The sequence below is a fragment of the Talpa occidentalis genome, unplaced genomic scaffold (genome assembly GCF_014898055.3).
Source record: "Talpa occidentalis isolate TD23 unplaced genomic scaffold, MPIMG_talOcc4v2.1 talOcc4.14, whole genome shotgun sequence".
Taxonomy (NCBI): Eukaryota; Metazoa; Chordata; class Mammalia; order Eulipotyphla; family Talpidae; genus Talpa; species Talpa occidentalis.
This window is the reverse complement of record NW_023601433.1, coordinates 17,870,300-17,893,069: the sequence shown is the minus strand read 5'-3', so window position 1 is coordinate 17,893,069 and position 22,770 is coordinate 17,870,300. Positions and strand designations below refer to the sequence as shown.

Here is a 22,770-nt window from a genome sequence, read left to right as displayed (position 1 = left end):
AGGATGGATCCCAGAGCAAGAACATTAAAAAAAAAGCAGAGGTGGCAGTGATGGCTAGTGGTAGCGAGAGGTGGGACGTGGAAATCTCAGTTCTTTGGTACCTAATGATTCAGGAAATTCTTGCTTTGGGCAATCATTCAACTTGAAATTGAATGATTTTTAACATGCTGGTGGAACTCCATTCATCTCAGGAAGGGAAGACCCACCAACATATTTTTAGCCAGGATGTGATAATAGAAGCAGAAGTAAAGCGCTATCCTACACATACAGATGGCCACTCAGTATTTCTGTGGCATCTTTCTAGGTCAGTGTGTATATGCATGTCTTTGTGGAATTTTGGCTTCCTTTGTAAAATAGGGGTTATGCTGAGCATGCTATTTTTACTAGTAACCATTTCACTTAATTTGTTTTGAATACCTTCTTCTCACTTGCAGCCTTTTTCCACACCAGACACCCACCTGTCTGCCCAAGGGTATCAGTGGAAAGTGCCACCCAGCTACTGCATGCAGCTCATACTCCAGAATCTCACTCTGATTCGTTTTTCCATTCAGATTTGGATGGGACTTTGTGTAGGCTGGTGAGCTATAAACTAAAATATAGATCATCTCACCTTCTTTCCTCCCATAGACATACTCAACACACAATGGCAGAACAGGGACATGTCAATAATAATTAAAGTGTTTATTTAGAAATGGGAAGAATGGCAGATATCTATCAGTTACTGGTTCACAGCAATGATGATATTCAATGAGCACACCTTGTGAAGACACCCACTGTGCAGTGGAGGAGGCCCCGATTAGACCTGGACCTGCTCGATGTGCCTTGTTTTGTGCATGAAAGGAGTGGCAGGCAGTATATCTTCTTCAGAGGCTGTAGCAATAAGTGCATCACCTGCTGGTTTTGCAATTATGGTCATTCAAGGGTTGTTCAGTCTGCTTTTAGTGGAGGCTCATGGTGTGCTTGGATATATAATTGCATCCAAAAGTGTAGCAAACTTCTTATGTATTTCATTCTCAAGACTTCTTTATTTGCTTCTTGCCTCCATGTTTTCTCTAATCCACCCTCCACTGCCAACTCAATAGGAGCTATCTTGATGATATGAATCATAGTTTATTATGAAATCATAAATTTAATCTTTGGTTGTTGATATGCTAAACTGGTCCTAATAGTAAACAGCAGAGATACTTAAGAAATTAAACAGTAAATTAGTATTTAAATAGCTTTTAAGCTGGGTTAAGCACCCTTCCTAATGCTTTACATGCAATAATCAATCCTCACAACAAATCTTTGAGGAAGTAATAAAGTTTTACACTAAAACAACACTATTACACCATAATATTACACATTTGCATCATATTCTGTGAGAAGTGAGAAGCTATCAGAGTTTTTAAAAGAAAAAGTAGTTCTTAGATCTTTAGGAATTTCATATGCACATTTTCAAATATGAATACAAGGAGAAGCAAATGCACTAAGTTTCCATTTATACATAACCCAACTGGAACAAAAATTAACACTTTGTCTATCTCATTTCACCTACTTCTTGCCATACAGACACATTTTTCTGTACTCAAATTCCATGGTATAGCATCTCTTTCATTAATATTCAATAGGTATTTCTAGAAGACACATTTTTAAAAATCTAGTCACAAAACCCTTATGACCAGAACAAATCACAATTTTTAAAAATTCTTCCTTAATAAAATCACATTTCTCAAAATGTCTCAAAAACATTTTACACTTGGTTTGTTCAAATCATTATGAAAGCAATACCCATCCATTCAATTGTGTTGCTTTGTCTCTTTGTCATGTCATTTTATTCTTGAAAACAAACTAAGCCTAATATTTTAAAAAATCATTTTGGATAAATAAAATATGGCATAGATCTACAATGAAGTCTTATTCATCCTTTGAAAGAAAATCTGAGACATGGAATAAACATGGATAAACCTTGAAGACATTAGGTTAAATGAAATCAATCAGTCACAAAAATACCACCTGATTCCACTTATATCAGGCCTGTAATCAAGTTCACAGAGACAGAGAAGAATGGTACTTTCCGGGGGTGGTGGAGGGAAGCGGGGGAGTGCGGTGCTGTTGCACCATGTAGGTTCAGTAATGCAAGATGAAACTGTAACTTCTGGACATGGGCTTCACACAGTTAACACCACTCAACCACAAATGAAAAAGTAGTTAAGATGGTAAATTTTTATGTTATGTCTACTTTCCCCCAATTAAAAAAAATTAATCACTGTGCTGTGTGAACATTTTATAGACAAGGAGCATAAGGAGGCTGGCCAGCTGAGGCCATTGCAAAGGTGAGAGCTGCGAGGTGGAAATAGCTAAGAAAAGATGGCATTTTGGCACCACTTTAAAAGGTAGCAACATTCCTGCTATGAGTGAGACCATCCGGTATTTTTCTTTTTCTTTCTGGCTTATTTCGCTGAGCATGATCCCTTCCAGCTCCATCCATGTTGCTGCAAATTGCATGTGTTTATCTTTTTTGATTGCTGAGTAATATTCCATGGTATATATGCACCACATCTTCTTGATCCAGTCATCTATTTTTGGGCATTTGGGTTGTTTCCAAAGCTTAACTATTGTAAACAGTGCTGCTATAAACATAGGGGTGCAGGTGCTCTTTGGAATTAATGTTTCTGTGTCCTTTGGGTAAATACCTAGGAGTGGAATTGCTGGATCATAGCAGGAATTTAGAAAGTCTAAATAAGGGACCAGGAAAAAGACTAGTTATAATAAAGTGAAAATCAAAATCAACAAGCAACAAAATCAACCAGAGACACACTACAGGCAGGAAGGAGGGAGTAGGATCAAAACAAGGCGGGGTGGGAACTGTATGGGGACTATAACCAAGATGAAAATGCATACATTGTGTAAAAATGAAAAATGATGTAAAAAATATATAAAATTAAAAAATAATAATAAAATAATAAAATAAAAGGTAGCAACAGCAGCACCTGGTAACAGATAGGATAATGAGTGTGACGGGAGGGAAGGACAACAGAGGACACCTAGTATCTTGGGCTGATCCAATAAGTGACTGGCAGCACCATTCAGGGCAGTGAGGCATTCCGGGGGTGGAGCCAGCTACCAGGTGGCAGTAGATTAGATTGGCCCTTTTCCATCAGGGAAGGGGCTCTCGTGTTCTCTCTGGATGGGCACTAGCTCAGCATTTGGATTCTGTCTCCCTAGCTGTTATCACACAGTCGCCATCCCTCTCTATGGACTTGCTGGGTGGTGTACAGTGGCATGGGCTCCCACACAATATGACTTCTGACCAAGGAACTCATTTTACAGAGACAAGTTAAGCCAATGGGCCACTGCCCATGAGATGCTCTAATCTTATTATCATCCCAGCACTGGAAGCAGGTGGCTGGAAAGAAGGGAGGAATGGCCTATTGGCAGCCAGGTCCTTGGCATTTGGCACGTAGGCTCTCACTGGCGTTGCTATTTCTCCCCTAGTCATGATACACTTGGCCAGGGAGTCTGAGGGGTGGAAGTGATGGTGAAGGGGACTGATCAAAAACACACCTGCCACCTTGCCCCAAACCATTGCCATCATTTTTTTTTTAAAGATTTATTTATTCATACAAGAACTGGGGTACAGGCCAGAGGTGTGGGGGATGAGAGGATTCACCAGAAACAGAGTGGGGAGCAGAACAGGCAGATCCACTGAAACACACTGCTGAGGGGAGCAACGGGCGACACAGGAGGGGTCTGCTGCACCATGTGGGTAGTTCCCTGGCCAGGGATTGATCTCGTGCTTAGGTGGCTGCAGATAGCTTCATAGGTTGCATCTTAACCCCTTGCACCACCAGGGAGGCCCACCATTGTCATCTTTACTCAAGATTCTATTTGGGACCCAAAGGAGAAATTCTTTGACCTGGAGGCACAGCCTTCCACACATGACTGATGGAATTAAAGTGTGAGCCAAGCCAATGAACAGTAAGCCAGATCTGGCTTTACATGGAAAAGTATACAAATGTGATCTCCTTACACCTGAATATCACGGGGCTCTTCACACACCTTATATGTAACCTGTGTTTCTAGCTCTCAGTGTCTTCCAGATACAGCCAGGTGTCTTCAAAGCATCACCTTGTGTGACCTCCATGCCAAGTCGTCCGACTGCCATGTTCTCCCTTCCAAGCTCCTCACTCCAATTTGACATCTACTGCCCTCGAGGCGGCTGTCTGCTGCCCTTGCACATGGTCACCAATGCCTCTGCCAACAGCCCTTTAATACAGTCCTCTTCCCACTGTGTCCAGGGTCTACCCTCACACTGTCGCCTTGGCTGCTGTGGCCCTGTGCTTCCCTGCAGGGCCCCCAAAGCCTCCCTCAAAAGCAGACATGGCCTCTTTCCTTCCGTCTTTCCTTCCTTTCCCTGCTCAGTTAGTATTGGTTGACACTGTTATTCTGCATAATAACACTCCTACATAATACATTACATAATAGATGTGCAGGACCCCCCTTTCAGGCGCTGTTGCCACAGTGCACCCCCCACCATGGCCCCCCACCACAGAGCCTTGTGCTCCCTTTCCTCTGTTTCTCGACTGCAAGCACCAGTCTAAACACTCATAAACCCCCCTGTGCAGAATCAACCTCGTCGTCATTCACGGAGAGCTAAGATTCCCGTACCCCTCACACCCCAGATCAAGAAAATGCCACTCACCAGAAGGCACAAAGTACATTGCCACGTCTCATCTGCCCTCCTGTTGATGGTAACTTCCCAGTTTCTTCAAAAATAACAGAGGATCCTTTCATTGGACAAATGGCCTTTTCTAGCAAACTTTCTAAAGCAGAGTGGGTCCAAGTAAGTCCTCAGCCTTCAGCTCAGATGTAGGACAAATGTGACCAGTTCATTTTTTATCACAGTGATTTTTTTTTTTTTGTCCCAGGCTGATCACTCCTCACCCCCGTCATTCCGCAGGGTGGAGGAAATGAAAGCTTAGCCAAGTCAGAGATGAGGTTCTCCTCCATTCCTTTCCTGGGTGGGACCCGAACCCTGGGAATGGGGGTGGTATAGGACTTGCAATATCAGTGCAAAGAGAAGCCTCAGATCAAGGGCTGCTCTGAGGCATCCCCAGGCCTCTGAGGCAATCCCTGGCTTTGCTAACACACTGACTTGCGACCCACGGGCTCTCTGCGTTACCCACGCATTGCTCTCAACCACGCAGGGAAGTCCTCGGCTGTCTTGGAACCTCAAGACTGCCTCAGGCCCATGGGCCCAGGCATTCTTTGGGGCCACCTGTCCTTCATTGCTTCCAAACCATGAATGGGGAGACTCTCAAGGCCTCCCACTCTCCAGCTCAACTGCCTCATCCAGTTCTCCCCATTCACCTGGGGTTAATATTAGTGAATTCAGAGGGTGCAACGGTGGGTGAGAGGCTGCCTTCCCTTAGAGAGGGTCGGTGCCGAGGCTGGTTCCTCACCCTGCATGTCCGGTCCTGCCTTCTTCCGCTCATTTCCTTCTGGCCTTTGCAGGGAAAGAAGGCAGGCCAAGCTGGACTCACAGCTTTCTGGGTCCCGTCCAGTTTGCAGAAGTGCCCGCACCCACCTTAGCATCTGTGTCCACCGACAAATGTGCTATTCCCACCGACAATCAGGAGAAGCGGAGAAGGCCTTTGTTCTAGAATCTTTTACAGACTATCTCAAAAGCAAAACAAAACAAAAAGCCTGTCTCCTTTGGGATGAGGAATGTTTCTTCCCTCTGGCATTGGAAACCGGGATCCTCCTCCAAAGCCAGCTTGTCTGTAGTGGCTTCAAGAATGCAGGCAGGTTAAGGCGAGGCCGGCCTGCCTGCGGCCTGGGGTCCCCGCCTGGTCAGGGCTGGAGTCCATGACGCCGAGTTACAAGCTACAAAACTTGTCCCTTTTCAGGACAAAGTTCGGTTCACAAAGTTCACAGAAGAGCTTTTAACTTCTCCTTGCTTACCCCTGAATTTCTTCCTCTTGTTGGTTATCCTGCATAGACTAAGAAACTGTAGCATTTTTTCATGCAGATACAGCCTCACCCTGGCCCACTAAAAGTGCTAAATTAAGAATGATCTCTAAGAAGTTTGTCTCATCTGCGCACATCATTTTTCTCATGTGCTGGATTGACCTGCCCGAAATTCCATTCTGGTTTTCATCCCTCGGTAGGGTCAATCATTTCCTCTCTTTGTGACTCAATTTTCTTTAACAAAATGGAGCAAATAATAGTTTCTATAATATAACATCATGTAAAGTCCTCAGAATTGAGCTTGGTACACAGTAAGCCGTCCATAAATGTTACTACCATCATTATGATGACCATTATCTTAATTGTTACTGCAACAGAGCCACGTAATTCCTACATGCAGCAGGGTGAGTCTCAGGCCACAGCGCAGATATGCAGAAAATGGAACTTGTTTTACTTTTCCATAACTATTTAATTTTTATTTTTTTGTGCCCACTGCACTGGGTGAAAGAAACTCTTCCCAGTTAAGTCAGAGTAATTGCAATCCTCTTCCCAGGGTTGTGTCTAACTCCTGGGTCTTTGTGGGTGTTAATGATCAGGTTGCCCCTCTCTGAAGTCATGCTAGAGGGTCCTATGCCAGCTTCCCCTCTGGCCCCTGCAGTGGCGCTGACCCTCAGAGACCCCAATGTCCTCTTCTTGACTGCAAAGAATAAGAGGTGAGGGTGAAAATCAGGTTTTCCAATTCAAAATGAGATGCAAATTCTCTAGATTGAAAGAAAGGAGAGCTAGAAAAGAAAGCAGTAAATTAGCGTTTCTGAGGGATGGCCCACCAAGCTGGCCTACTTTTGAAAGTGAAAGGGAACACTGTTAATAATTATGCGGGGTCCACAGACCCAAGCTGGGGTATCCGAGGCAAACTAGAACCAGAGAGTATGTTCAAATTAGATATGGGTTCCATTCCCCCCTCCTAGCTGCAGGCCCAGTGGAGGCGGGCCTTCTAGAAACCGCAGATACGCCTGGGGAATCTGAAGGGAGAGCTCCTGCTCCCCCTTGCTGATGAGAAGCTGCCAGTGTCTCCCAACTTGTGCGGTGCAGCAGTGTGGGGGCAAAGAATGGCTCTACCCGGTAGGTGGGAAAAGACTGAAGCAATGCCTCACATGCCAGGCTGGCAAGGAAGCACGGCCAAATTTTCCTTTGCCCAAGAGATCAGCTGCCAGCTGAGAAAGAGGTAGACCAGGCCAGGCTTTGGGACAGGGACCACACAGTCTGACAAGGGCCAGGTGGGAGGGTATTGCCCCCTGCAAGAGGCCCAAGAGATTACAGCCCTCTGTCTTCCACCAAAACCAAAGTACCAGCCCTGAGAAGGGAAAGCAGCACAGGATGCATGGAGAACCCCTGAGCAGACTGAGCCTTCATTGCACATGCCAGGCAGAATGGATGCTTGATAGGAACATGAAAATGGTGGTGAGTATGGTGACACCTTACATACAGGAGGCGGTGACCTTAGGTTCTTATCCACTGACAACGAAACAGAGGACCCAAAGTTAGTTAGTTTCTGGTTCTGGAGCAAGAATTCCTCTTGAGACTTAAATGAAAGCCCCACTTCTTAAAATATTGCCTGAGTGTCTTGTGTTCCAGGACATTTCATTATACACACGTGAAAAGCCTGGTCTTTTGGGAAGGCAATCCAGTAGCATAGATTAAAATAAAAGCCAAAATGCACTCGGTGTACTTTAGAAGGCACGTACAACGTTTTCAGAACTATGTCATTTATGATAGTTAAAAACTGGAAATACCCTAAATATTAGGTAGTAGGGGAATGAAAAATACTAAGCAGCAATCTGTTTATGGGCTAGGTTTTGTATTGTCCTGAAGTGGAAAAATTCCCGAGACATGAATTTTAAATAGCAAGATATCAAAAAATTCACACAGTAGGAAGCTATATATGTACACACAAATATGCGACTTATATGTCTATATATGTAAGTCAATGTAAGAAATAAAGATCTAGAAATATATTCAGCAAGTTGCATACAATAGCTACCTCTAAGGCAAAGACTACATTTGGGAGATAAAAAGTTAAAGTAGATGTTTTACTTGAAGGATTTGATTCAATTTTTTTATAGCAAGAAAATATTCGGGTATTACTTATATCACTTTTTTATTTTTTTTAAAGATTTATTTATTCATGCATACAAGAATCCGGGTACAGTCCAGATGCACGGGAGGGTGAGAGGATTCACCAGAGACAGAGTGGGGAACAGAACAGGCAGACTGATGAAATATACTGCAGAGGGAAGCAGCGGGTAAGACAGGAGAGGTCTGCCACACCATGAGGGTATCTCCACCACTAGCCGAGATGCAACCAGCGCTGCAAAAGCTGTGGACAGCTTCACAGTGCTGTGCTCAACTGCCTGTGCCACCAGGGAGGCCCTATCACTCTTTTTTTAAATTGCTTTTTTATAGCTTCCAGGAAACAAATGTTACAACTTAGACTAGTTTGAAGAGTTTAATTAAGGTACAATTTTAAAATCATGGGGAGGGATGGGGTTAAGCACTTGAGGAAGTGATGTGCAGGCAGCATGGATAATAGGAGAGCAAAGGTATGGGGGAGAAGGCAGCTACAGGAACCAGGAGAGAGCTGGACACTGAGGGTCCCTGGAGAAGTACTGTGACCTGTGGGCTTAGGCGCTGGTCCTCTGAGGGGGTAGACAGTAACAGGGGGCTGGGAGATACATGCCTGACTCCTCTGCAGTCCCCTGCTGGATATCCCCACTGACGGGAAGTCAGAGAGTATGGGAGTCTGCACCCGGGAGCGAGCAGGGGACAAGTGGGTAGACATGAATTTGGAGGAGCAAAGGAAGATTGTTATCTTGGCACACATTCACCCTCTTTTGAAAATTATTTAAAAGGAAAAATATTCACAATTGAATGTTGGGATAATGGATGTTTTGCATTTCTTCCTCTTGCCTGATTGTATCTTCTAATTCTTCTACAGTAAACACTTATTGCTTTAGGTTTTATTTATTTTTTATATAATAATTTTGTCTATTTTGACTGTTTTTTTAAAGATTTATTTATTTATGCATACAAGAACTGGGTACAGGCCAGAGGTGTGGGGGGTGAGAGGACTCACCAGAGACAGACTGGGGAACAGAACAGGCAGACTGAGTGAAATACACTGCTGAGGGGAGCAGCAGGTGAGTCAGGAGAGGTCTGCTGCACCATGTGGGTATCTCCCTGGCCGGGGATCGAACTCATGCTGCAGAGGCTGCGGATAGCTTCATAGGTTGCGTCTTTATAGTCAGGTAATGTTTGTAAATATGAGATGTGAGCAGCAATGTAGGGGTACCTTTGATTAAATGAAGAACACAGAAAAACGCACCATAAATGTGTTGAGACTGGGGTATCTCCAATTGGGGGTTTCTGTTTTATATTAAGAAGAGATATTTGATAGGAAAAGGATGGTTTTTAAAACAAACAGTGTTTAATGATAAAGGACTGATCACAAAAATCTACAAAGAGCTGACGAGACTCAACAAAAACAAAGAAAATAACCCAGTAAAAAAAAAATGGGCAGAAGAGCTAAAAAGAAACTTCTCTGAAGAGGAAATGTAAATGGTCAACAGGCATATAAAAAAATGTTCAACATCACTTGTAATCAGGGAAATGCAAATCAAAACTACCATGAGATACCATCTTACACCAGTGAGAATGGCAGATATTAAAATAACTAGCAACAACAAATGTTGGCGAGGGTGTGGAGAAAAAGGAACTCTTCTGCACTGTTGGTGGGAGTGCAAACTGGTCCAACCACTATGGAGAGCTGTGTGGAGATTTTTTTACCTACTAAACATGGAGCTTCCATATGATCCAGCAATTCCACTCCTAGGGATTTACCCAAAGGACACAGAAACATCAATTCCAAAGAGCAACTGCACCCCTGTGTTTATAGCAGCACTATTTACAATAGCTAAGCTTTGGAAACAACCCAACTGCCCAAAAATACATGACTGGATCAAGAAGATGTGGTACATATACACCATGGAATATTACTCAGCAATCTAAAAAGATAAACACATGCAATTTGCAGCAACATGGATGGAGCTGGAAGGGATCATGCTCAGCGAAATAAGCCAGAAAGAAAAAGGAAAATACCGGATGGTCTCACTCATAGCAGGAATCTAGAAAACTTAAATAAGGGACCAGGAAAAAGAATAACTATAAGAAAGTGAAAATCAAAATCAACAAACAACTATGAACCAGAGAAACTCAACGGGGGGTGGGGGGCGGGGAAAGGATGGCTTTGGGGTCAAAATAAGGGGGTTGTAAGTAAGGGGAATATAAAAATAAAATTTAAATAATAAAAAAGAAAAAGGATACAAAATTGCATAATTATAGAATTATAATTATATAGAACGTAGAAAGTGGAAATACAATTAAATGCTAACAAATTAAAAAAAAAATAAAACGAACAGTGTTAATAATTGACCATCCATCTGTAAAAACAAAAAACTTGGATCCCCAACTTCAAATTACATGCAGAAATAAGTTTCAGCCTTGTGTAACTTTTGAATGGAAGATGCCAAACAGAAAAAAAAACAACATATTTGAAAATATAAAAATTCAGCACTGGTATAAAGAGAGAAGACCATTAACAAAGTCATAAGACAGATGATATATAATGAAATACAGTGGGAGGAACATAGTACAGAATGATAGCTATACCTAATCTACTCTAATTGTAAAAAAACAAAAAACAAATAACTCACTAAATGTGAGAGTGTTTGAATAAATGTCACCCACCCTCAGGGAATTTTTTTTAGGGGTTGGGGGAGCCAGAATTATTATACAGACCACAAGCTGTGTTTCTTCTTACAGTCCAGGGCCTCCCTGGTGGTGCAAAGTGTTGAGTCTCAGCACTATGAAGCTATCATAAACCACTGCAGCACGAGTTCAATCCCTGGTCAGGGAGCTACCCACATGGCTCAGCAGACCTCTCCTGACTTGCCCGCTGCTCCCCTCAGCAGTGTATTTCAGTGGATCTGCCTGTTCTACTCCCCACTCTCTCTCTGGTGAATCTTCTCACCCCCTGCCCCCACACCTCTGGCCTACACCTCAGTTCTTGTATGCATAAATAAATAAATCTTTTTTTAAAACACTGATAAGCAGGTACAGGCCTTCTATTCATCCCCAAATAATATACCCATGGTCTCTTTGCTTATCTCCCTTAGCTAAGCACAATTGGCATCTTCCCTATGAAAGCGAGTGAGCTCGAGCTTGGACCAGGTCCCAACGCTGCCTGAGTAGACTGGGGAGGGGAAAGGGTCTATGAACTGTCAGAGCTGGGAATATTTTCACATTCATTTTGTTCTTTTCTTTTGTTGAAACCCTTGAGTACGGGGCAGTCCAGTGACTGGAGATCATACCCCACCCAGTGTATGGTAGTGAGCCTGGAGATTGGGGTTTGCTAGATGGCTGATCAAAACTGGAGTGAGAGCCCAGCTGAGCAGTGTGACTACTTTGTCTAAGGTGATGGTAGGTATGTCCTCTGTCCACAGCAGCAGGCCCTTCAGAGACAATAGGCGCTTGTTTCTGGATTCCCACCACTGTGAGCTTTGACTGGTGTTTGGCTTCACAGTGAAGAGAAATAACCCTGAATAGAACATTCCAGGTCCTTTCTCTTGCCAACTCAGGCCCCTATTTCCTGTCCATCAAAGTGAGTTTTTTAGTGGGATTTTTCAGAAATTCTGCCTTTTCTTACCACATTGTACTGCTCACTTCAAAATGGGAATTGTGGGTTGGTTCCCAGAATTTTATATCAAGTTAGGCTTAATTGTTTTGCATTTGGATGTACTGGATGTTTTGTATTTGAGTTTGGATTTCTTGAAGTCTGTGGTATGAGGTTGGGAAAATTTCCTGGATTCACTGTTGGATGGTGTTTTCTTTGGTGTATCTTGTTTTATTTAGTATTGGAAGAGTTTTGTAAACCTGCTAATACATCATTCTTTTTCCCAGATGTCTCAAAAGCACATTTAATGTTACACAGCAACCCATCACATGGCTGAAGTCTAATGCACTTAACCAATTTCCAACTGGAAAACACTTAGGTGATTTCCAATTTTTCATCATTATAAATGTGCTGCAAAAAATGTTGCGTATTTATGTACATCTCTGATTATTTCTTTAGCAAACTATCACATTTTCAATAATACTAGGGAGTTCAATTGCATTTTGCCCCATCTCAGCATTGTCTTGGTTTTTCAGTGAAGGGGTACTAAATTAAACCATTACAAAAATCCTTTGCCATTTTGTGGAATGCTTGGTGGAAATTTTCCTTTCCACCAGACCATCTGCTGACCCAGAAAAACGAATCCCTATAGCTCATCCATGGCTTGTCTTCTAGGTATATTTGTCATCCTCATTTTCACTCTTCTTTTACACCTTCTCACAGACCATGCATTCCTCCCTGCCCGACTTCTTGCAACAGCCTTCTTTCTTAATCTCTCTCATTTTCTGTTGCTTTTCTCCACACGTCTGAAATTTTGGGACCCATTTCTACCAAGACTTTAATCTTGTAAAGATCAATGAGATAGAAGTAACAGCCATCTGCTTCCTTGCGCTCCACTTCTCAAAATAAAATATCACACGCTCACACATACTGAAACCACGATGTACCACTGTCAGAAGGCAGAGGCCAATAATCTTGTTTATCAAACCCTGAAGATCACTGGCATGAAAACCCGCAGAGGTGCGTATTAAAACTCAAATTCCTGGACTGCACTTCAAATTTACTGAGTTAAAATCTCTAGGTATAGGGGTCAGAAATCTGTTTTATTGTGCTCTCTGATGAGGTGGTATTCGCTACAGTGTGAATGCTTCCATAACCCATGAGGATCCTCTGATCAAAACTCAGCTTTGGGGCCTCCCAGGTAGCGCAACGTGTTAAGACACAGCCTATGAGGCTGTCCGCAGCCTCTGCAGCATGAGTTCAATCCCCGGCCAGCCGGGGAGCTACCCACATGGTGCAGCAGACCTCTCCTGCTGCTCCCCTCAGCAGTGTACTTAGTTCAATCTGCCTGTTCTGTTCCCCACTCTGTCTCTGGTGAATCCTCTCACCCCCCACACCTCTGGCCTGTACCCCAGCTCTTGTATGCATAAATAAATAAATCTTTAAAAAATTTAAAAAAACAAAGCTTTGCATAAGTTGACCCTGTGACCACTTGTTCTCATGCCCTTTTGGTGAGAATTCTATTAATCATGTTTCTAAATACTGACACAATCTATATAGCTCCAGAGAACATAATGTGTAGACATGATGAGAATCATCCTCTCCATAGTGTCTTGCTTTTGGATAGGGGTCAGGGGACCAGTTCTGGCTGCAGAACTGTGAATAGAATTGAGTTTGACCCTCCACACTGTCCCTGTGCTGAGATGGTAGCGTCGCAAGACAGTGGAGCCAAAGTCAGCTTAAGTCTCTGATGGTCTGTAGAGCAAAGGTCCCATCGATCTTCAGCGGATGAGCAGCATGCGCTAGAAACAAGCCATGGAGATTTGAAGGTGATTTGTTACTGAAGTACAACTGAGTCTGATTTGCACTAATCCAACTAAACCCCCCAATTCTGTTCATGTAAAATTGTTATAATAAGAATTCTATGCCTATGAGCTTTGTTAGCACACTGACCTCCTAAAATCAGCTCTTATCTTCATAATTAATTTTACTGCATTCACTCATCATATGGAAATGAGAAAAACTTTCTGTAGGTGAATGAAAGGTATTTGTAATCTTAATGACTTGGAAAAAGTAAGTGAGGTAAAAATGAGTCAGTCAGTCAGAAATGTCTAGGTGACCTGCTTTGACAAAATTCACCTTGTTCTTTTTTTTTTAAATAACCTCTAATTTTTTTAAAGATTTATTTATTTATGCATACAAGAACTAGGGTACAGGCTAGAAGTGTGGGGGGTGAGAGGATTCACCAGAGACAGAGTGAGGCAGATCAACCAAAATATACTGCTGAGGAGAGGTCTGCTGCACCATGTGGGTAGCTCCCTGGCCTGAGATCAAACACGTGCTGCTGTGGCTGTGGATAGCTTCATAGGTTGCACCTTAACCCCTTGCACCACCAGGAGGCCCTTACTTTGTTCTTATTCAAATCCCTACAACTAACCATGACCGAAAACCTCAAATTTCTCTTCAATCCAAAATGCATATGTACTATAAACTCTATCTATTTAGCTTACTACATCATTTATTGTTGAGTCAGAGCCCCTTTTTAATTTGTGATTATCTTACTCAACTTCGGTGATGGGCCAGTTCAGCCATTCCTGCTAATTAACTCAGGACCAGTCTTCAAAACACCAAACGCTTCCCCCTCCAAGGGTTTTTTCATGCCCTTCCCAACCTCCCAGCATGACTCCCGGGCTATGAGCCAGAAGAAAGACCTTGAACCCTTGTGCCCCTCTTAACATTGAGTCTCAGGTTGGCATTTGATCCTGTCCAACGAGAAAAGTAATGGGCAAAGTAAAGTGAGGTGAGTGGGCAAGAACTGCTTTGCTCTCTCGCTTCCTTTTTCTTCTTTTTTTCTCTTCCCTTTATTTCTATTCACTTTCCTTCCTTCTTTACTGTTAACATACTGTCTAGTTTCTACTTTGTCTTGGCTTTCCATGTCTAACCACTTAGCATACAATTTTTCCCCACACTTTTTTTTTTTTAAGATTTATTTATTTATTTATACAAGCACTGGGTACAGTCAGAAGCGCGGGAGGGTGAGAGAATTCACCAGAGCCAGAGCGGGGAGCAGAGCAGGCAGAAGGACCGAAGTACACTGCTGAGGGGAGCAGCGGGCATGGCAGGAGAGGTCTGCGCACCATGCGGGACCCTCGCCGGTGGCCGGGGATCGAGGCTGCGGGCAGATTCGCAACCCAGCGTTCAACTGCTGCGCCACTGAGGAGACCTTTCCCCATACTTTTGATGGTCTAGACATCTTCAGAATCTGCCACATCTAGGAACTCTCCTGGGACAGTGGCACATTCCCTATATTTATATCTTCAAGTTAAATAAACCCCAGATGAACCAGACCTTCTGCCCTCAACGCAAAGGCTCAAATTCTCTCCTCCTAAAGTATTCCTCTGAAATCAATTTGCAGCCTAAGAATTTGGTTCTAGCATTTTCTTAGATCTTTTTAAATCTTTTTTTTTTTTTTTCAGTAACAGGTTCTTGATGTTTACTCAGAAACTTTTCTGAGCAGTGAGGCTGCAGTGTGGGGGAAACATGAATTTTGGAAAACCTACTCCTGGATGAAAGGTGGCTTTAATCCTTCATCTTTTTAGCTATGTGACAATGGAAAACATAAGGAATCCCTTGGGGGTCCCACACCTCATCTATCCATTGCTTCTCTTCTGATGATGAAAGATATGGAGCCAGGATTAGAAAATTAGTTTTATAGCCTGTGGCTAGAGCTAGCATTCTGTTTAGAATGAATATGCTCTCAGCAATCATCTGTCACCAGCATGGCACTCAGTGAAAACCCTAAAACAAAAAAAAATATGTATTTTCTCTCATAAGCAGGACAGAAATTCAAATCATGCACATTATGGGTCAGAATGCTGAGATTAATCTGATGCCTTCAAAGGATTAATGCTTCTTTTCCTTCTTTTTCGTTGAGAGATTCTTTTGCAAAACTGACAGATTTTCTTTCTTTTTCTCCTTATTTGTTCTCCTTGATTTCTTCTCCCATTACCTTAAATTTCCTTTTATAAAATAGAAGAAAATCTTCTGACTTAAATATTCTATCCTTTATGTCACCAAAAGTCCATCAGCACCTCTAAATTTCCTACCTAGTTAACAAGATACAAAAGAATCTGAACTCACAGTTAATTCTTCCTTATGCCCGCGTGCCAGCTAGAAAGTCAACTTTCCCCTTGGGTGATTAGGCAAGGGGGAGGGCTTTGAGTTGCCCTCCAGAGACCACAGAGCAATGAAAGAGGCTTGAAGTGGGGAGGGAGCACACTTACTTCCTTCCATTCTCTTCTTTCTCTGCCAGCTATGGTCAGAGCACAACTGGTAGCCAAGGACCAGCCTTGAATTGTTGAAACCTCTGTCTGTACCACGTGAATCTTCCATTTTCAGACTCCCAATGTGGTATGTTTGTCTTGCAAAAGAACATCCTGGTTGTAGTATGCATGGCAATGCACCGTCCAGCACCCTCTTTAGGAAAGAAGACAGTCAACATTAATATTGAGAACCCCATGTAAATGAGGTCAGGAGGCTAGGGCATTCATTCCATGCACAATAGATCAGAAAACTTTGGAATCCATAATACCTTTTATTCTCCCATAGTATCTTTTTCCTGGGCAATTGAGGGGGTGGAATTCTGATAGCATCTGAGTGAGGGGGTCAAAGGGAGAAATCAGAAGCACATGAGGCTATCTCGCTCTGCCTGTGCCTTCTCAAGTTTTGTTTCCAAGTAAACCAGTGTTACATGGTTTAATGCCTGTCTCATACTCAGCAAGCAGGGGAATGAGAAAAATGTGCATTAGCAAATTTATCTCGAATCACGCAACACTTCCCAGCTCTCTTCTTCCCCCAACAAAGACAAAAGGGAAAACCTTTTTGTCTCCCAAGTCTCAGGTACATGTTTTTATGATTAAGAAGAAAAATTGTGTAATTACTGAATAGTGGCAGTAATCTTTGGGCTAGAACTTTTGGTGACCACCAAAAATGGAAATAGAATGGTGAACTCATTTATCCCAGCAGAGAAATTGAGAGAGGTAGGATTAATGAAGTAGAGGGAGGAGGGAGACAGGGAGAGACAGAGGAAGGAATTTGGGGGAAAGAAATGATCTGGGGAAAGTGTGCGATAGCAGGAAGCTGCCTGTACACAGAAATCTCAGTTTGGGGGAAAATGGTTATAATTTATATTTAACTCTTATGATAAAGTTCTGTCATCTCCAGAAGGAGGTATATCCACAGCCATGTCAAATAACAAATGAAATAGACAAAAAAAGCAAGAAAGAAGGTGATTTTTTTTTAAAGATTTATTTATTTATTTATACAAGCACTGGGTATAGTCAGAAGCGCAGGAGGGTGAGAGAATTCACCAGAGCCAGAGCGGGGAGCAGAACAGGCAGACTGACGAAGTACACTGCTGAGGGGAGCAGCGGGCGGCAGGAGAGGTCTGCGCGCTATGTAGGACCCTTGTTGGTGGCCGGGGATGGAACCGGCGCTGCAGAGGCTGCGGGCAGCGCTGAACCGCTGTGCCACCGGGGAGGCCCAGAAGGTGATTTTTTTTTTTTTAAAGAATTTTCTCTCGGGGCCTCCCTGGTGGCACAGGCAGTTGAGCACTGTTCTGTGAAGCTGTCCACAGCCTCTGCAGTGCCGGTTGGATCCCCGCTGGCCTCGGAGCAACCCACATGGCGCACAGACCTCTCCTGACTCTCCCGCTGCTCCCCTCAGCAGTGTATTTCAGTCAGTCTGCCTGTTCTGTACCCTGCTCTATCTCTGGTGAATCCTCTCACCCTCCCGCGCATCTGGCCTGTACCCTGGCTCTTGTATAAATTTAAAAAAAAAGAAAAGTTTTTTCTCTCCCTGATTAGCTTCCTCAGAAGGCAACTGTTTAAAATTGAGAAATAGTTACAATTCTTCTGTAATACACTCTGGGGAAAGAAAAAAGAAGCGGAAGGAAAACAATATACAAATTACCCAAATATACAATATTACCCAAAAAATAACAAAAAAACTCTATGCTGTTAGTTTAAATTGAAAATGGCTGATTTGTCATTAGAAGGGAAAAGAAATGTAAGAAGGACTAGATGAATAAATGGAAAAAATGCTCATTCTACAAAATAAAAATGAAGCTACTTTAAAGTTCTTATTAAAAGTGCTTATGTTAGCACATTACTTTGAGAAGAAGTGAAAAATGCTGGCATTTGAGTGTTCTCTATTTGATAATCACCTTGCCCAGAATTTTAAAGGTATTAGTAAAACAACAGGCAGACAACATACAGCCTGTGTTTATCATCAGCCACTAGGCTCCCAACGAGGCTCATGATCACAGCCATTCCATTCTGTGACCAAGAGGACCAGCATGTTCATGCAAAGAGATCACAGGGGAATCCATTAAGAAGCTTCTAGAATATGTTTTCTATATAACCCTCACACTTCAACAATATTGAGTCTGTCTGTCCACCATCTTCCCTCCTCCAACAGACTTTTGAATATTGATTTTGTAGCCTACCACTTCACTGTACAGATTTATTGTTTCTGATAGTTTTTTAGTGGAGTCTTTAGACTTTTCTATGTATATTAAAATGTCATCTGCAAATAGTGATACTTTTACTTCTATTTTCCCAACTTGGATTCCTTTCATATCTTTCTCTTACCTAATTGCTTTAGTAGAACTTTCAATATTATGTTGCATGGTAGTGATTAAATGGACATCCTTGTCTTGTACCTCATCTTAAAGGAAGAGTTTTCAGTTTTTCACCACTGAATATGATGTTTGGTGTGGGTTGGCATAGATGGCCTTTATTATGTTGAGATACACTCTTTCTATCCCCACTTTTTTGAGTTTTTGTAATAAATGTATGTTGAACCGTGTCAAATGTTTTCTCTGCATCTCTTGATATGATCATATGATTTTTAATCTTCCTTTTGTCAATGTGATTAAATACACTGATTAAGATTTATTCCAGGGATGCAAGAATGGTTCAAATGTCAGAAAATCAAACACTTCACTGTTTGACCAATTCCTCCATTCTTCAATTCCCACCTTAAATATTTCTCTGCCTACTAAGCAGAATTGGGTATGTTCTGCCTTCCCAAATCAATTCCTATCTCAGTTTCAAGGTTTATATTCTGTCATCAGTCTGTTTCCAAATGTATCTTCTCCATAAACGTGAGCTTCTTGAGGGCAAGGTTCTTGTCTGATCTCCATTATCTTGTTGTAGTGGAGGTGCTCAGTGAGTCTTACTGTGTAAATTTTTTTTTTAAGATTTATTTATTCATACAAGCACTGGGTACAGTCAGAAGCGTGGGAGGGTGAGAGAATTCACCAGAGCCAGAGCGGGGAACAGAACAGGCAGACTGATGAAATACACTGCTGAGGGGAGCAGCAGGCGGCAGGAGAGGTCTGCGCACCATGTGGGACCTTTGCCGGCGGCCGGGGATTGAACCGGCGCTGCAGAGGCTGAGGGCAGCTTCATAGCCCAGTGCTCAACCACTGTGCCACCAGGGGAGGCCCCTTACTGTGTAAATTGATGGATATTTAAGAAGAAGACAACATGTCCCTTAGAGACGCGTCTGTCCACCCCTAACAAGCTGTGAGGCAGTGCCATTGTTTCCAAGATGGATGACTCTCTCTGTAAATTCATTCCAGTGCATAAGAATGAGAACTGGTTTGCCCCTGCTCTCTTTCCCTTGGAATCTTCCATTAGATATTCCAATCTTTAGGGCCATGCTTTAGAGGTTTTCGTTACTCATAACTATACTACTTTTCTGTATGTTAGTCAGCAGAATTAATTGATCAATATAATTTATATATATATATACGCACAGGCGTGTATATATGTGTATATACATTTCATTATTCGTTATCCCCCTTTTAATGAAAGATAGTTGACACTGAATTCAGAAATTACATTTGATCCTGAACGGCACATACAAAAATGATTTAGCCCAGATTCTTTGAGAAGCAGATACTAAGATGGGATCAGGTTTGTAAGGGAATTCTTGGGAAAGACACCTGTGAGGGGTAATGAGGAGGAAACAGGAGAAGACAGGGAAAGTCCTCAGGAAATGTTGCACATCTGAAATCTATGGAGAAGAAAGGGAAGGGGCTAAGGAAGGATGGAGGGAGGGAAAGCGGAGAAAAAGAAAACAGAAAGAAAGCAAAGGAGGGAAGCCATAGACTGCTGTGTGGTTTCAAGAAAGGTTCTGTAAGGGCATCCTTGGGGCAAGGTCACCCACGATAGCAGCTCCTGTCTTCCAGGAAGGGGCAGCCTTGGTATGTTTGCATCAGCTGGGAATATCCCAAGGGAAGTGTGGTCTTGCTGCTAATGCACCAGCAGCTATGGCTGGAGCTCAACTGTGTTTCCTGCAGTATAGTCTACAAGGGATAGTCTCATGGCTGCCGCAGATAACAAGTTGTGTAATTTAGATTTAGCAACCCTGTGATTTTACCTGAAGCAGTGGTATCCAAGGCAAGTTTGGAGGTTATGATTTCATCATCCATCTGGACCCTGTTCTTAGTCCCACTTAACTTTGAATTGGGAATTGTCATCAGAGTATCCTGAATGAAGATTGAGAAAAGGGATCTATGCCTTGATGAAAATGTGAAACCATAGGTCTGCAGCAAAATAACTTCTGCTTTCATTTCAAAATGCAGTACTTTCCTTCTGCCTCAGAAAGACACAGACTTAAGATGTTGCATGTCTGATGCCTATCTGTCACCCCAAATCTAGTGGCTGTTACTCTAAAACCTTATTGCATGATTCTATGGACTGATTTATGGACCAAGAAAACTTCAAATGTGTCTCTGCTGCCAAAGGAGAAGGTCGCCTTATGGTGGGCCATCTTTGCCTCGTGTCTGGGCCTGTTAGAACATTTCCCCCAGGAACACTGTGGCTTCAATAATGCTGACATCAACTCGACTAAGAGGCTGGCTTTTGTCCCCAAAAGATGATTGTTTAAGAAGCCAGTATTCTCAAGATGGCTTTTTGGTAGGGTCTCCTCTGCCAAAAATCTCACTTGGAAAACCTTGTAAAAATGTCAGGGTAGATAGTGGTAGCATTAACATGGTCTTGCTCCTCCTACTCCTTCCCCATGAACCCTCCCCCCATTTATTTTTTCCCAATAAATCTCTTATATATCTAATTCCTTTTTGGTATCGACTTCTCAGAGAAACTGGACTAAATCAATTTTAAATATTTTGTTTTGCATGAGTAATTTAGAGCCAAATATTATTTCTGAATTCAGTTTCCTTATCTGTCACAGACAGAGGATCTGCAGTGTTTCAGAGTCTGAAATGGAACTTTCCTTTGTTATTGACAGGACCGAAGCAACCCTAGCTTCAAACTCCTAGAGTTCAGAGATATGGAGACCAGCACCTCATGAAGCAACAAGTATAATTTTATGTATTCACACTGTAAGATTATAATTTCTGTGATAACACTACATGGTCGTAATAAAGATTCCACAAATTAAATGTCAATTTACTCAAAGGTATAAGACATCTTAGAAAGAAACAACACAGTAGGGATTCTATTATCAAGGAGGAACTAAAATAGGATCCTAGAATAACTGCAAATTGATTGTACTCATGTGTCATTAACACCACTGAGAAATTCTCAATTTTCATTCCCTCCTGAAAATACGATGAGATGTGCTTTCAGATTATAGCTGTATTGGCTGCCACTGCCATGCATGATCCCAGCCCTAAGTTAATGCTAAATCAAGGTAGGATATTGAAATTTAGAATAAAATATACATTTAAAAAAAAGAAAAAATAGAGTAGGCTTCTGTGGTTTTCTCATAGGGAAAGGAAATACGTAAAGATATAATGGCTAAGAACTTTCCAGGATTAAAGAACAATTCAAATAATCATACGCAAAAAAGTCAAGAAGAAATAAAATAAAAGGAGGGGAAAAACAGCTATTTTCCTTTCTTGAAATACCTTCCTTGCTGAGAGTCAACTGTAGAAATAAAGATTAAGTGTTTTTGTAACAGTTGATATGGTCCTGAAATACTGTTAACAATTAGCTTTGCATAGTAAATATAGCCTGAATTTTGCTTTCTAGTGCATTTGAATTGAAATTGATTTTGGGTGATGGTTATCTAAAAAGGTTACAAAAAAGGAAGCCTTTTTTGTAAACATTGGACAGTAACATCTAGATAGTTGCAAAAGGTGAGGCAGACAATAGAAAGAATCCAAAGGTGTTTTTTTCTATCAACAGGTAGTAGAGTACCTTCTAAACTAAGACAGAGAGATAGGAGAAAATAAGCAGGGGAAGCAGGTTCTGGCTGAACAAGTTTCATCCATTACTAAAGCTTTGTTGAAGACACAAGATTGTTGGCTTGCAGAGCTCACACTGCTCTGGAATGTTCTAGGGATTATTTGCGAGCACTCTCACTCCTGATCCACTTTATTGGCCACCATTAGGGCATACATACTAGTTTAGTCTGGACAAATTCTTTTTTTTTTTTAAAGATTTATTTATTTATGCATACAAGAGCTGAGGTACAGGGGCCTCCCCAGTGGCACAGCGGTTGAGCGCTGGGTTGCGAAGCTGCCCGCTGCCTCTGCAGTGCCGGTTCAATCCCCGGCTGCTCCCCGGCCACCAGAAGAGGGTCCCACATGGCGCACAGACCTCTCCTGCCGCCCGCTGCTTCCCTCAGCAGTGTACTTCAGTTCTTCTGCCTGCTCTGCTCCCCGCTCTGGCTCTGGTGAATTCTCTCACCCTCCCGTGCTTCTGACTGTACCCAGTGCTTGTATAAATAAATAAATAAAATAAAATAAAATAAAATAAAATAGATCTTTAAAAAAAAAAAAGAGCTGGGGTACAGGCCAGAGATGTGGGGGGTGAGAGGATTCACCAGAGACAGAGTGGGGAACAGAACAGGGGATTAGTGAGCGAGACAGGAGAGGTCTGCTGCACCATGAGGTTGCTCCCCGGCCAGCTAGGGATTGAACTCGTGCTGCAACGGCTTCGGATTGCTTCATAGTGTGGTGCTTAACCCCTTGCACCACCAGGGAGGCCCCTGGACAAATTCTTAGGCACCAGTTATGTACAAAAACAGTAGAAAATGGCTTCTGAGTAGAGAAG

General features: G+C 42.4%; 1 long non-coding RNA gene across 1 annotated transcript; it reads right to left on the bottom strand.

The window, feature by feature from the left end:
• Window positions 1–401: 401 nt before the first annotated feature.
• On the bottom strand, window positions 402–20,231 carry LOC129145714 (uncharacterized). The gene is made up of 3 exons (XR_008551677.1): window positions 20,129–20,231; window positions 15,964–16,156; window positions 402–6,649 (listed from the first exon to the last, which is right to left on the bottom strand). It is a non-coding gene; the product is annotated as an uncharacterized LOC129145714 (long non-coding RNA).
• Window positions 20,232–22,770: the final 2,539 nt, after the last annotated feature.